Below are 16,051 nucleotides of genomic sequence, written 5' to 3'. Positions count from 1 at the left end.
CGTTACTTTCCGTGCACTTTACTGGAGTGAATATAGCGGTCTGTCTCCTATGCAGTTTAAAATCAGCTCGTCCATTATGGCTTAATCAAATCTCTTTCGTACATTTCTGGAAATTTTATTTAGGTACGCTTTAAGTAGATAATGTGCGTGCTTTATAAGGGGTACCTAAAAGCCAGTGCAATATTTAAGCAGTGGTTCTGAAAAGGGCAAGGGTATTGCGTTTGGTGTTTCAGTTGTGCGGTTATGTATTTATTTATTTATTAGGGTAGGTAAAATCACATTTCATTTTGAATTTACATCTCAACGCAAAGTAGCATTTAATCCTACCCTGTAAATGCATTCGTGCACACGCGTGTAATTCTGACTAGATGTGCTGATTCTGGCTAGCTTAGTTTCCCTGCGTCGCCAAAAAGGCAGGTTATAGTTCATATCAATTTATTTAGGTAGATGCTTATTCCAACTGTAACCGTGAATCCTTCACTGCATATATGACTACACCTTTCTGCTCCTACGAATCGGTTTTCTGCGATCCACCTCGGACTAGAGGTGGTGCTGAAATAGAACGCCGGTTCAAAATGGACACTTTCCCTTTTTCCCCAGCGTTTTTGGTCACTGTTTCCAGTGCATCGCAGTAAATTGTATTACGGTTTTTAATCGTGACAGTTACGACCATAGGCAATATTCAAATGTCATCCGTTTTCGGTGGGTTATTTTTAGCACTATTTTGCGATCTTCCTTGTTTATTTTTTTCGCTACGACTTGACTAGATTTAATCCATATTAGATTTTCAGGTGAAAGGTTGGTTACAGTTTGACTTTGAGTCACTGAGGAATTTCGTTTGTCTGTGTGGTACCTCAAATGACAATGATCAGAATGCAAAATGCAACATTCTCCCAGTCCACCTTTTAGTACTGAGCTCCACCTTGCCTATTAGGCAGTTGTGTTAACCATAAAAGCAACTAGTATCATGTGAGGAGGCTCACACAATGTATACCAGTTACCCCATTAAATGCATCTCGTAGCCTTGTTTCTGTAACCAAACTTCGGTTCCAAGTTGCCTTTCGGCATGGCAGTTGCATTGGCTGACATGTAGAAGCAAGCTTAATCACCAAATAGTCTTCAGAACCAAGTCATTCTCATTTTTATTTGCCTCTATCTCTCCTCGTCCCGCCTGCATTTATTTGCGAATGATAGAGAAGCTCTGTGAGGTTTCTTTTTGGTATCGGTGGCCGGGTGACACGCTGTTGTGAATGGACTGAGTGGCTTCATTGTACGAAACCCTGACACGTCTGTAAAAAAGGAAAACTTTATTTATTTATTTATTTATTTTGCGAATCGGGTTTTTCAAGTGCAGCTTTTTGAGAGTGGTTTGGTCGAAGATCTTTTCCTGGTGCTTTGGCCGGTGTGCGAGATGCTGGGAACGATGAGTCGCTCTTGCGTGTGCCCGGGCTCTTGTGAGCAGGCTAATTTTGGTGTTCGCAAAGGTGCTGGAGCATATGTGGCCAAGTCACTGATCGCTTGTGTTTATGTTAGTATACGCTTAATGTGTGAATGGTTGTGACTCCCACGTGCACGTGTGTGGTTGTGCGTGCACTGTGCTTTCGTACTGAAGTACTGTCTGTGAACAGATAGTGTGTGTGTGTGTGTGGAGGGGGGTGGGAGCATTATATAGTCGATCTCATTCAGGAAATCCCTGCCACCCCAGTCAAGTCTGGACCTACACATCCGAGCTCCCTTTCCTGTTCCCCGTTGAACACGTTTGAGCAAGTAGAGCGGTCGCTTGTTTGTCTTTTGCCGAGACCACTGGAGAGGGCTTCCCCATTCGTCTATTGATTTACTCTGAGTTTGATAGCTCAGGGTTGGAAAGGGGAGACACCCACTCGCTCACAAGTTCATAGTCCCTCCGCCAGCTTTTACATGCCGGTGAACTTGATTTACAACGTAACCAGAGTCCTGGCAGTTAAGGAAGCTCTGCTCGCGGAGGCGCTCTCTCTCTAGACTGGATCGAGAGCGAGTGTAGTGGGAGGGAGTTTGCGGAGGAGACCGCTCCGTAGCTCCGGTGTTTTTTACGGACCGGGCGAGTGCTCCCGTTTCATTGCACGTGGAGTCACTCCCAGGCTGCTTGGGCTGCCGGCTCTTGCACACAAACACGCAGCACCCTCTTTGCCTTTTTGGTTTTAGTGAGTCCCTACGAGGCTCAGACCTGCCCCTCCCCTCTCTGTCAAACACATTACCCTTTCCCTAAAAGTGCATTGATTTGGGTATGGCTCTGAATGAACCCATCCCATGTACGCATCAGTCTCTGATGGGCTGTACGGCTCGATCGCCACCTCAGCGACTTCTCCATGAGCTCTTGTACTCTCTTCTGCAGTGCTGTGGAGAATCCACATCCCTCCCTGTCCCCTCACGTTTTGGAGAGTTCTGTCTTGGGTGGGCTTCACAGACAGTTTCAAATCCACCCAAAAAGAGAAAAGAAAACAAGACTTGAGGGGACAGCCAGTGACAAGTTTTTCGAAATTTGGCTGACTGAGTTGGCGAAGCTAATTTATGTAGTCAATGAGGTTTTGGACATTTGACCAAACAAGAGGTGAAGGGAATTTGTGCTGTTGCCTGACAGTCATTCATTCAAGCTTCCAAGTTCGAGGTAGCTTGCATTCAGATTTCCAGTTCCCACTGCAATGCAGTGTTGGTTTCAACAGTTTTTAGCCATTATCCAATCCCAGTTGGGGACAAGGTCAGAGATTTTTAGTAAGAAGTCCTGTAAGGGGGACTGTGGTTGTACTCGAAGCTTGACCCCTGAGGTACTCAAAGTGAATAGTTCCTGTACAAACACAGTGCAGCAGCTGCATAGAAGGATGAGCTGTTGGGAAAAGTAACCATGTTAAGTGCCTTCATAAGGCAGATATAAATGTCATCGTTAATCTGTGACAACTACTGACAAACAAGCAACAGTTCAACAACTTGTCTTTGTATTGGCTTTTTCATTTTTGGTTTGATACTTTTAGTTTTGATCCTTACATGAAGGTTTAAAGAAGTCTTAGACCAGTTGGACTTTTAGACTGGGTATTATTAGCTTAGCATTTTACTATTGTCAAACAGAGTACTAACTCGTAAACAGAGTAAGCTCCTTGACAATTGAGGCTAGCTTTTGGACCAAAAGTCTTACATAACAAATAGACCATTTTTAATCTATAAACTTGATAAACTCACTTAAACATTCGGTCCTTACCTGTTTATCTCTGGTGGCCTTGTCAGAAACAGTGCTCTGTGAAACCTGATGAAATGGGAAGGTTTATTTTTTGTGTTCTTATATGCAGCCCACCCCTGCACCCCCACCCCCACTGCTTCTTTGACTTGTATTTCTAATCATGTCTGGGTGTGACCTTGATGATATTGCCTGGACATCTCACTGCTGTGTTCATCAAAATACCTGTCTCCACTTCTGTTTCCCAAATATAGTGAAGCGTGGGAATTTGATAGGGGACGATTGATTAGCTTGATTGATTTGATGAAATCTGCGGGGAAAGCCCATCGCTCTGTGAAATGCTTAAGCTTCTTTGTAAGGGGCATATCCAGCATTTTGCCACTCAGTTATGTGTGTTTAATTTAGCAGTTGATAAGTAATACAACATATTACTCGATTAAATCATGTTTTTGGTTGACCATTTCAGCTATGAATGTTCTGGTAAATTAAAAAAAAATGACCATTAATATAACTGTATGACCTGGGTGGTGTTTGATCAAGTAGGGTGTCATTTGCTTTTCAGCCTATGCAAAATACCAGCCCTGCGGCATACAATTACTGTATGCAACAAGCAGCTCAGACAGCCATTTTAAAGTGTGTATTACACCAAGAAAGGTAACGATACATAAGCACTACAGAGGTCTGTAATGTTGAGCGCTGGCTAGAATAAATTTGATTGCATCTGTGGAAGGAACTGCGTCCAGTGGTTGAAATGTGATGGCATGAAATGTGATTTTTGTGTGCGTGTGCTTATGAGTGCATCTAATGGGGAAGTCTCCATTTCCAGTCGGGAAACTGAAAGACATCCACTGTCCCACAGTTCCAACTGAGCTCTGCTGTTGCCAGGGGCAACCAGACAAGCTGCGAGGGATGGATGACCTCCCTCTCTTCTCCTCCTCCTCATCCTCCTTACATTTTGCCAGATAAGTGGAGCCAAGGCAGACGTCAGGTTTCACTGAAATCCTTCTCTTCCAACTGCAAAGTGGAACTTTGAACAATCATCTTGGCTCCAGTCTTTACCCAGATCGTTAGACCAGTGAGGCAGCTGTGCTGTAAAGCACTGATGGATGTAGTAAAACCACCCAAACAGCTTCAGATTAACATGGGTGCTTGAACCTTTCAGATCAAGTCAGTTTCACAAACCCCAGTTTGCCATTGCATAAGAAAGTGTACACAGTGAACGAGTTGCTCTTAAATATGACGGCAGCTTTTGTGAATCAGGTCGTTTTATGTCATGAAAGGGATTAAAGATGTCGCGTAACAAGTATCCCTTCCTGAGAACATCCGTCAAAATGGCAGCGATCACAGGACCCCTATTGCTGTTGAATTGTTTGGCCAGGGACCTGCTTCTTTGTTCTTCGGTGTCTCTGCGGTCCACTTGAATGCCCGGGACAGGAAGTCATTGAGGCCTATATGTTCTGCTGCTCTGAGAAGTTACCCAGCTAAAGCTCGGTGGCAGTTATGAAGATTGTGATTGGCCAACTTGATTTCCTAGTTCGCTAAATTGTTTCACGCGCTCGTCTTATCGATACAACACTTTTACTGGTTGATGTTGCATGCCATGCATATGGTGGGTGTTTCTTTTCTTGATTCACGTCTGATCCCTCTCTGAAGAGAGCTGAAAATGGCCTTATGGTTTCGGCTGGGTGGAGGTGAATGCTGTTTTAACAGCAGTGTGGCAGCCTTCAGTGAAGTATTGTGCGTTTTACCCATCACTGTCCCCATTTCTCTTCACACACCCACCATTCAGCTGCCCTCCTCTCGTGTTCAGGGGGAGAGCAGTCACTGACACAGGGAAGGGCACCGACTCCACTGACATTGGCTCTCATGAAGGCTTCCGTGACATTGATGGTTGTTGCAGAGGTCAGCACCCTTAGGAAGCTAGGTGGCTGACTCCTGTCAACAGCTTTTGGGGGCCCCAGGACTGGCTCAGACCTCAGTGATCTCTATTTTGCTGCGGTTGTGTTTGCTAGTGCTCAGTCTGCAAGATCATTGTCTCTCTTTGTCCCTGATTCTTAGAGTTGTGAAGTTTTAAGTGACATGTACTCATGTAGTCCCAAGTCAAACCCACTGTGCAAAGCTTTGATTCTGTAGGCCCACAGTCTACCCCCTGGAGTAGATTTGAGCCACAAAATGGTGGAAGACGTGGAAAGTGGGGCCCTGTGGTCAGAAAAACCAGCAGAGAAAAGGCTGAAGTGTGCCAAGTCAATATTTGCAGGCGAAGAAGTGGCGACTGAATTATCCTGCAAAATAAGGACATAAACGAGTGGAGAAGCGTACAAAGTAGAGACTTTGAGTGGAAATGCTGTATAGTGAAGACTTGGAGGTAGAAAAGCCTGCAAAGTGAGGACTTTCAGGTAAAGAGGTCTGGATCAACCTGCTCTGCTTTGGGATGGGAGTGTCATTCCCCCGCTCTACAGTCCTCAGACTTGCTTCAGTCATGCGGACTCTGTTGCCTCTACTTTCTTCCCTTCCTGTGTTTGAGGTTGTCCCCTTTAATGCAGTTTTCTCAGTGCCGCTCATAAATTGGTAATGAAAGGCACATTCTGCGGCGGGGAGAGGGGCAAGTGCTGCCCTAATTCAGGAAGCTGTCCTCAGCACTGGCTCCTGACCTGGGCTCGCGGAACAGGGCAGTTAACGGCAGCTTTTATCACAGGTGATCATCTGGACACTCGCCCTTCCGCCTTGCCCATAACTTAGAGTTAATGGCAAGTTTACTTCTTTTTAACATCCAGACCCGTGTGTGTGTGTGTGTGTTGTGCCTGTCTCGAGTCTAATTTTTTTTTAGAGTGTGTGTGTGTTTTGGCATATTTCACATCCACCTGTTGCTCGTTAGCCCGTGCCAGCTATATGCATTTTCTTTTTTGAAGAGGGGTGTTCTTATGGGATCAAAAGCTGTTGAAGAAGGTTGGGTTGAGTAAATTCATGTGCCACGCTCCTGAATCCTGAACAGCAGCAACACTCTGGACTCAGGGTGGATTCGCAGTGTAGATTCTCAGGGATCGTGTGTCCTGGTCTCAGGGTGGATTCTTAGGGATCCTGTGTGCTGGTCTCGGTGGATTCTCAGGGATTGTGTGTCCTGGTCTCAGGGTGGATTCTTAGGGATCCTGTGTGCTGGTCTCAGGGTGGATTCTTAGGGATCCTGTGTGCTGGTCTCAGGGTGGATTCTTAGGGATCCTGTGTGCTGGTCTCAGGGTGGATTCTTAGGGATCCTATGTGCTGGTCTCAGGGTGGATTCTTAGGGATCCTGTGTGCTGGTCTCAGGGTGGATTCTTAGGGATCCTGTGTGCTGGTCTCACTGTGTGCCTGCTTATGAGCATGCATGCATGAGTCTGAGCGAGGGTGTTTTTTTTTTTTTTTTTTTACATTTTAAATAAAGGTGTTGCAGTATGACCTTAGAAGAGAAGAGTCTCCTGCTTGTGCATGCAGCTCGGAATGTCCAGTCAGTGATTAGTCTGCTATCTGTGGTGGTGAGCAGTGAGGTGAAGCTGTGCTGAAGTTCTGCTGCTAGGTTCTGTCACCAAGGATACTGGATGTGCCTTGCTGTCCAGCTCATGCAGCTCACTAGGTGTTCATATGGCCTTTGAGAGTGTGGACCCCTGATGCTCAAGGTGACCTGGCATCAGTGCTGCGGGACGTGGGACTCCTGTCAGTGTTTGAGGCATGGCTCCTGGTGTCTGTGCTGCAGACCTCCTGGTGTCAGTGCTGTAGAATGGCTTTTGATATCAGTTTTATGGCAGGCTTCCTGGTGTCAGTGCTGCAGAGCTCCTGGTGTCAGTGCTGCGGACCTCCTGGTATCAATGCTGCGGAGCTCCTGGTGTCGGTGCTGCAGAGCTCCTGGTGTCAGTACTGTAGAATGGCTTTTGATATCAGTTATGTGTCAGTGCTGCAGAGCTCCTGGTGTCAGTGCTGCGGAGCTCTTGGTGTCGGCGCTGCGAGCTCTTGGTGTCGGCGCTGCGGACCTCCTGGTGTCAGTGCTGCAGACCTCCTGGTGTCAGTGCTGCAGAGCTCCTGGTGTCGGTGCTGCGGAGCTCCTGGTGTCGGTGCTGCAGAGCTCCTGGTGTCAGTGCTGCGGAGCTCCTGAGTGTCAGTGCTGCAGAGCTCCTGGTGTCGGTGCTGCGGAGCTCCTGAGTGACAGTTCTGCGGAGCTCCTGAGTGACAGTGCTGCGGACCTCCTGGTGTCAGTGCTGCAGAGCTCTTGGTGTCAGTGCTGCGGAGCTCCTGTTGCCGGTGCTGCAGAGCTCCTGAGTGACAGTTCTGCGGAGCTCCTGAGTGACACTGCTGCGGACCTCCTGGTGTCAGTGCTGCAGAGCTCTTGGTGTCGGTGCTGCAGAGCTCCTGGTGTCAGTGCTGTAGAATGGCTTTTGATATCAGTTATGTGTCAGTGCTGCAGAGCTGCTGGTGTCAGTGCTATGGAGCTCCTGGTGTCGGTGCTGCAGAGCTCCTGAGTGACAGTGCTGCAGAGCTCCTGGTGTTGGTGCTGTATAATAGCCCCTGATATCAGGTCTGTGTGTCAGTGCTGAGGAGGACCTCCTGTTGTCATTCCGGTGCTCTGTGTTGTGTCTGTGCTGTGGTGGAGTATGTCATGGTGCTGCCGAGCTCTTGGTGTCATTGTTGCTGAGGTGATGCATCTCTTACTGCAGGTGATGTGACGGGTTAGTGGAATTCACACTCGCTGCTGTGTGGCTCTGTTTCCGTGCCACGGTGGATTGGTCAGTGCTATCGAGTTTGCAGGGTCAGTGCTGTTGTGGTTCTGTTTGTGCTGTAGAGTTTGCAGGGTCAGTGCTGTTGTGGTTCTGTCCGTGCTGTAGAGTTTGCAGGGTCAGTGCTGTGGTGGTTCTGTCCATGCTGTAGAGTTTGCAGGGTCAGTGCTGTGGTGGTTCTGTCCGTGCTGTAGAGTTTGCAGGGTCAGTGCTGTGGTGATTCTGTTCGTGCTGTAGAGTTTGCAGGGTCAGTGCTGTGGTGGTTTTGTCCGTGCTGTAGAGTTTGCAGGGTCAGTGCTGTTGTGGTTCTGTCCATGCTGTAGAGTTTGCATGTCAGTGCTGTGGTGGTTCTGTTCGTGCTGTAGAGTTGCAGGGTCAGTGCTGTGGTGCTTTTGCAGAATTCCGACAGTGAGTGTAACTGGGCTCCCAGTGTCAGTACCCTGAGCTGTGTGCGCGCAGATAGGACACTCCCACCTTCCTCCGGTCTCCGCAGTCCCTCCCAGCTGAGAGACAGCCTGTGACTGAGAGCATCAGAGCTGATCTGTGTGCTGCTGTAATATTATGTAATTGCTGTAGCCCTGTGCGCAGGCATATTGCTGTGCTTTGTATGCCGGGTGGTGCTGTACTTGAGCCAGTGCAGAGCCCTGCATGCATTATCCAGCGGCTGAATTCTGCATGTTCGGCTTTGCAAAGTGGGTGTCCTCCCAGTGCATTCATACGAGAGTGAGCGCTACACGCTGGACCTCCACAAACAGCCTGCCTGTGCCTCTGCTGTAAACGGCTGCTTTTTCTGCCATGTGCTGAGCATGTGGGCTGGAGCACTGTTCTGGAGTCAGTCACTGTGAGCTCATGTGCTGAGCATGTGGGCTGGAGCACTGTTCTAGAGTCAGTCACTGTGAGCTCATGTGCTGAGCATGTGGGCTGGAGCACTGTTCTGGAGTCAGTCACTGTGTGCTGATGTGCTGAGCATGTGGGCTGGAGCACTGTTCTAGAGTCAGTCACTGTGTGCTCATGTGCTGAGCATGTTGTCCTTAGGGCTGTTCTAGAGTCAGTCACTGTGTGCTCATGTGCTGAGCATGTTGTCCTTAGGGCTGTTCTAGAGTCAGTCACTGTGAGCTCATGTGCTGAGCGTGTGGTCTTTAGGGCTGTTCTGGAGCCTGTCCCTTGTGTGACGTGCAGGGAGAGCTTGTCCATGTCGCTGATGTGAGCTGAGGAGCAGGGGCTGCTCTGTGCTGTGTGTTCCAGTGCAGCTGAGCTGAGTGGGATGCCGCTGCACTGATCAGCATGTGTGCAGCCCTCGGCAGTCACATGCGCCACAGTCTGCATTAGAGCCCACAGTACAGAAGCGTAGGGGCGCAGGGTACTGTGGAGCATGTCTGCTCTGTGTGTGTGTGTGTGTGCGTGTGCAAGCGTAGCGTGCTGCCATTGTGTCATGGCTGTGTGCGTATCCATGTTTCAGTCAGAGCTGGGCGCTTGGATGCATGCGTGTGTGTTTTTTTTGTACTTGTGTATGCGTGTGTGTTTGTGTGTGCATGCGCACACATGTTTGTTTGTCACAGCTGGGTGCTTGTGTGTGTATATGAACACTTGTGAATATGTGTGTGCGTGTGGGTGTGTGTGCACGTGTGCATTTGTGTGTGTGTGTGTGTGTGGGCGTGTGGTACGTGTGTGTGTGCGCATGTGTACGCATGCATGCGTGTTTGTGTATGTGCATGTGGTGTCTGCATGTGTGTGGTGCTTATGTGTGTGTGTGTGTGTGTATGTGTGCATGTGGTATGTTCGTGCGTGCATGCTGGTTTGTGTGTGTGTGCATGTGGTGGGTGTGCGTGTGCGTGTGCGTGTGCATGTGGTATGCTTATGTGTGCACGTGCATGCGTGTGCGTGCATGTGATGTGTGTGTGCATGTGGTGTACGTATGTGTGTGTGCGTGCATGCGGTGTGTGTGTTTGCATGTACGTGTATGTGTGTGTGTGCGTGCATGTGGTGTGTTTTTGCATGTGCGTGTACAGCGGGTGGCTGCTCTCCGTGGTGCTGCCTCCTCCCCCCCCCCGTCAGCCCTGCCCGCTGACCTGCTTAACACAGCACTGAGAGAGGGAGGGAGACAGAGAGAAGGGAGAGAGAGGAGATGGAGAGAAGTATAGAGAGAAGAAAGACAAGGTACAGGGTAGACAAGTAAAAAAAGAGAGCGATTGGAGAAAGATGAATAAAAAGGAAGAGACATGATAAAATAGGGGGGGGGGGGGGGGCTGCTCCAAAAATAGAACTTACTTCATCACTTCAGCAAGCCCCTGATCCAGCCCTGCACTGGATTATTTCCTATGAATGAAATACATGTCTTTATTAATGTATGAATTTTATCCACAACAACTTCTCTAGATTTGCTGCCTCTCTTGGCTTTATTGGTTCAATGAATGACTCACTTCAGGTGTATTAATACAGAACCACAGCAGTGCGTCCATTTCCGATTTCCCCTACAACAGTTGCTTGTGTTTGAGGGTTGATGATGAGTCAGTGATGGGTACAGAATACAGCCCAGGAGTAGTTGCGTCTGTCCGGCTCGCTGATCTTTAATGTGTCGTGGAACAGCACTGGGGGGGGGGGGTCGAGGGCCAGGGCAAGATGTTGATGTAAGTATGAGGTTTCCATGATGTCATCAAGGGGTGACATCATCAAGAACAGGATTGCTGTGTTGGACTTTTTTGTTTGTTTGTGTGTGTGTGCGTGCGTGCGTGTGCATGTGTGTGTGTACATGCGCGCGCGCGTCTGTCTGGAGTCTCAGGTTTTACAGAGTGAAGAGTAAACCCGGCGTGAGCGAGCGGGGCAGCATCGAGCAGCCCACTGAAGTTAGCCGAGCTCTGAGTGAGATGAGGAGCGAGCGCCGATTAAACAGACCCGCCGGGTCCTCAGCTGTGGCGTCCCTTTGTCTTTACCTGGTAACCGGAGTTTCTGGTGGGTCTGTAGCAGGGCGTCGCTAGTTCAGTCCCGCAGGGCCCAGGTGTTTGCTGGGTTATGTTCCCGCTGGTTCTGGCTTGGTTCCGTTTACGGCCGCGTGAACGCGTGCTAGTTTATGTGTTGGTAGTTTGTATTGGTAGCCAGTTCATACACGATGGAACCTTCTTTGCCAATGATGCGTACGGAAAGTGTATCATTGAAAAATAAAAAATATCTGAACAAATGAGTGATTGAGCTAGTCCTGTAGCTACGTGCAGAAGCTTTTTTGGTATATGTCTATGGCTGATGCAAACGGTGAAGATGAGCATCTTGTCTCAGTGTACCTTTGTGGCAGACCCTGGCCTTGATGACTTGTGGAACTCCCCCACCCCCCCCACCACCCCCCCCCACAGAAAGATTGCTGTCTCCGCATAGGGGGCTGGTAATCTGAGCAGGGGGACAGCTGGGAGGTGTTTTGTTGCTGGGAGGAGAGGGGGGGTTCCAGTCTTCCGGAGCAGTGACCGGAACTCAGCATGAAGTATGACCACAGCTTCCTCGAATTCCAAAGTGGCGTCATTTTTGGTGTGTCTCTCTCCCTCCCCCTCTCCCCTTTTGGCTTCATCTGAACCTGTTGTAGGGTGTGCCCTCCTGTTCTCAGCCACACTGCCATTGGCTCACCGGACTCCTTTACACTCTAGACTCCGAAAGGGCCCTTGTGATTTGTTGGCCACTTGGAGCGTTCAGTTTTATATATCAAGATGTGAAAGTGTGTTATTGATGTTTCACTTCTTTAATTTGCGTTTGAATTTGCTCTGCTCCCTCGACATTCACCCCTACTTCGTGCTCACGTTTCCATTGAAAGACTTTGTCAAGGTTATCCACAGGAAGTGTATGTGGGGAAGCCTTTCAGTGTGACACCTTTTTGCCCATGGGTTTCAAATGGGATTACAGATGAGAGCTGCTCTGAGGCAGTGTGTGCATGCATGTGCGCGAGTGTGTGTGGGTGTGTGCGTGCCCTGTGATGACAGGTGCTCATACGTGCTGTCCTCAGTGTGTTGTGTGCTCTGTGCTAACTTATTCAATGCAAATGAAGACTGTTTCCTCGTACAGGAGCACAGCATCGGGCCTGTTGGAAGACCTCCAGTATGTTTAGAGTTCAGAGTGCTGTGGGCGGAGTCCATGCGTGTGCTGTGTCAGTGTGCCAGTGCATTTCGTCTGTAGATTGTAGTGAGTTTACTGTGCTACCTGTGCATCATTGTGTGCTCAGTGTGCTCTCCAGGCATTTGTGTGTTCAGTGTGCTGTGCCAGTAAACCCAGTGTGCAGTATGCTGTTTGTGTGCAGTTGTGAGTGTCAGTAGATTGTTGTGAGTTTACTGTGCTGCCTGTGGAACATTGTGTGTTCAGTGTGCTCTCCAGGCATTTTGTATGTTCAGTGTGCTGTGCCAGTAAACCCAGTGTGCTCTTTCTGTCTGTCTCTGTCTGTCTGTCTGCAGGAAAAAATGCTTTTTGACAAATTTGCTCTCTCTTCACAGGAAGCAGAACCTGTGAAGTGGCCAATGGGCTGTAAGCTTACTAAATATTGCTAGTGTGTAGTGTGCTTAACTAAGGGGGGTTGGAGGGGGGGGGCAGGATCTCTTCTCCTTATAGGGTTATAATGGACCTCTGTGTGGGTGAATGTGTGGGTGTGTGTGGAAGCAGAACTGCTCTCCAACAAAGCTGCAGCCGTTGTGGTTCAGAGTAAGTATGTTGTAGTCATGGCATCCACAGTGTGTTGCATGTAGCCTCTGGTTCTGGTCTTGCTGTGGTCTTGCTGTGGTCTGGTTCCTATCTGGTTCTGGCTGTGCTGTGGCCTTCCTCTGGCCTGGTTCTGGCCTTGCTGTGGCCTTGTCCTGGTCTCGCTCTGACCTGATTATGGCCCTGCTCTGGCCTGGTTCTGGCCTTGCTGTGGCCTTGCTCTGGCCTGGTTCTGGTCTTGCTCTGGCCTGGTTTTGGCCTTGCTCTGGCCTGGTTCTGGCCTTGCTCTGGCCTGTTTCTGATCTGTCTCTGGCCTGGTACTGGCCTTGCTCTGGCTTGGTTCTGGCCTTGCTGTGGCCTCGCTCTGGCCTGGTTCTGGCCTTGCTCTGGCCTGGTTATGGCCTTGTTCTAGCCTGGTTCTGATTTGTCTCTGGCCTGGTTATGGCCTTGCTGTGGCCTTGTCCTGGCCTCGCTCTGGCTTGGTTATGGCCTTGCTGTGGCCTGGTTCTGGCCTGGTTCTGATCTGTCTCTGGCCTGGTTATGGGCCGGCTATGTCCTGGTGCTGACCTTGCTCTACCTCATCCACTCTGTGCCCGGGGCTCCATAGTGGAAGCACAGTTGAACCGCGGTGTGGCTCCAGGACATGTTGACCCCGTGCAGCAGTCACTCGTGAGTCACAGAGACAGTGGCTTGGTGTCTTTGCACAGTGGAGGCTCTGCAGATGGCCATGGCTCTGCTCCCATGTGAGTCTTGAGCGGTCGTGGATCTGTGTGCAGTGGGAGGTTTTTCAGCAACTATACACAGACAATTTGTCCCACACTTGGACCATATAGTCTTCAGCAAACGCTGGCCTTACAGTATGGTGAAAATCTTTGAATGACACAACATAAAGAGATTCACAATGACACTTCTCAAAGGATCTATTGGGTGTTAGTAAGCCAAATGAAAACATACAGGACGGCACATCTCCAGAAACGGGGTAGGGCAGCCCTGGTACAGGAGCTGTATTGTTGAGTGTGTAGGAGCTGTATCGGGGACAGTAGTGTTGAGTGTATAGAAGCTGTATCAGGGACAGTAGTGTTGAGTGTATAGGAGCTGTATCGAGGACAGTAGTGTTGTGTATATAGAAGCTGTATCAGGGACAGTAGCGTTGAGTGTATAGGAGCTGTATCGGGGACAGTAGTGTTGAGTGTATAGGAGCTGTATCGGGGACAGTAGTGTTGAGTGTATAGGAGCTGTATCGGGGACAGTAGTGTTGAGTGTATAGGAGCTGTATCGGGGACAGTGGTGGGTCAGTGTTTCTTTCTCACAGGGAGCTGAAAGTGGGTCAGCGCAGGGGAAGAGCAGAGGCTGGGCAGCAGCAGCCTAGCAGCAACACACACACGGACACACAAACGCACACATGGACACACACGCGCACACACAGACACACACAAACACAGACGTGCACACGGAAAAACATTATACATGCACACACTCACACACAGGGATGTCACGGACATGAAATTCACACTGACATACGCATACAGTGGTGTCGTACACATGTTCAAAGAGAAACATGCACGCATGGGGGATATTGAATGTACAGGTACAAAGATATCGTACACAACCTCCCACTCAGAGAGAGAGAGAGAGAGAGAGACACACCCACACACACACACATGTGGAGGGCCATGCGTCTATACACACTTGTGCGGGTGCATGTACATGTTAGTATCAGATTTCGGTAAGTCTCCACTGGGCTTGCAGCCCTGATCCCCTTCAGGATGGTGTGGGTGGAAGTTGTGTGTCCCAGGACATTCTGGTGTTTGTGGCAACACTGCTTGCTCTTGCTTCTGCATCTTTAGGATGCCCAGGCCTCAAATCCCACCACTATGAATGCGCCCCACAGCCTTGTCAGTGGATTTGGATGTAAAGTGTCAGCCAAATGCACTCATCATTAGCCAGTCTGAGTGTCTGTGTGTGTCTGCCATGCCTGAGTACACACACCTGTGCACTACCTGCACTCAAAACAGTGAAGGCTGCCTGTCACTGTGTCTGTGTGTGCGTGTGTGTGTGTTTGCCACATGTGCATCTGTATAAAATGGTGTGTGAGTGCATTTCTGGGGGCAGGAGACGGGCTTCTGTGTGTCAACTGACGGCCAAAGTGGCAGTGCCGGCGTGCCTGTACATACCCCTTGCCAGACTCCATGCCAGCCCTAAGCTGGCACAGTGAGAATTAAATAGCCAGAGCTTCTAGAGATTATGGCCAGCTTAACAGAAGATTAATCACATTGTATGCACAGTATAGGAGGAATGGGAGGAGAGCGGCTTCAGAAGGACGGGGATGCTTGGCTTTTCTGGAGAGCAGCAGATACAGAGGAGAAGGCTCTTTTAAAAGGCTGGGATGCTTCTAAGATCTCGCGTTGCCATGGAAAGGGGCGGTGCTTTTTTTCTCCTGAACCTCGGCTGTGGTGACTCTGGTGCCCATCCCTGGTTGTTCAGGGCCTACCTGCAGGACTTCCCAGGTAGCCTGCCTTGGCTGCCAGCGTTTCGGTCGGTTGGCAGTGTGGCTGTCCCAAGGTGTGGGACTCACCGGTAGGGTTTAGAGCCAGACTTAAAGCATGTTAAAGGAAAAAAATTTTTTTTTTAACTTTCCAGGTATTGTCCTGATCACAACTGGAGAGGATCCTGGTTTTTGCCAATCCCACCCCGCCCCGCCCCACCCCGCCCCGCCCCACCCCGTTTGGGAGAGACTGAAGTATACGCAAGCAACAAGTGTGTTCTGCCAGTGTGACTGTCCTCATGGTTTGGGATAATTGATCCAATGGCAAGTGTTCCTGAAGGATGTAATTGCAGCCATTAGCGTTTGAAGTGGATATCTCCCTGTCTGTTGCCTTCTCCCTGACACGCCTACTGGATAAAATGCTGTGCATTCTTGTACCGAACATTAATGTGGCAACACTGAAAAGTGACAACAAACAACTTGCCAGGTGTTGCTTTGTGCTAAGCCAATGATCAGTTGTGAGTTACTCATTTGTATTATGGAACGTTGCTATTTATGTTTGGACTTATTTACAGCGGTATACTTTTAAACGTTTTGGCAGTACCAACTTCTGTGCTCTTCAGAACTGCTGTCCTTGTTGCTGTGGTGAACTGTCATACCGTATTTTCAGCAAATTCCATTTCCGTATGAAAACGGTAATTATTAGACCTGGAATAAAAACTGTGTAGATGTATATGCTTTTATCATTTGTAAGGGTATCTCTCTAGTCAACATGGTAGGAGGAACTTATTCTTCAGCAATTTCATTCAATAAGTGTGATTTTGATCTTGAACTTTTTGTGAATATAAATAATATATAAATGAGACTTAAACTGAACCGTAAGTTAGTAATCCCTTATGGCGTCTCGGAACACAAGTGAGAGCGGGCAGTTTGTTTATTTTATCGTGTGACCTT

General features: G+C 49.0%; 1 protein-coding gene across 3 annotated transcripts in view; it reads left to right on the top strand.

Moving 5' to 3' along the window:
• The window catches only part of dyrk1b (dual-specificity tyrosine-(Y)-phosphorylation regulated kinase 1B), a 58,229-nt gene that overhangs the window by 2,275 nt on the left and 39,903 nt on the right, over positions 1-16,051 (top strand). The window lies entirely within an intron of this gene.

Source organism: Anguilla anguilla, chromosome 1, assembly GCF_013347855.1.
Source record: "Anguilla anguilla isolate fAngAng1 chromosome 1, fAngAng1.pri, whole genome shotgun sequence".
Taxonomy (NCBI): Eukaryota; Metazoa; Chordata; class Actinopteri; order Anguilliformes; family Anguillidae; genus Anguilla; species Anguilla anguilla.
The sequence above is the reverse complement of the archived record's forward strand: the minus strand, read 5'-3'. Positions and strand labels throughout refer to the sequence as shown.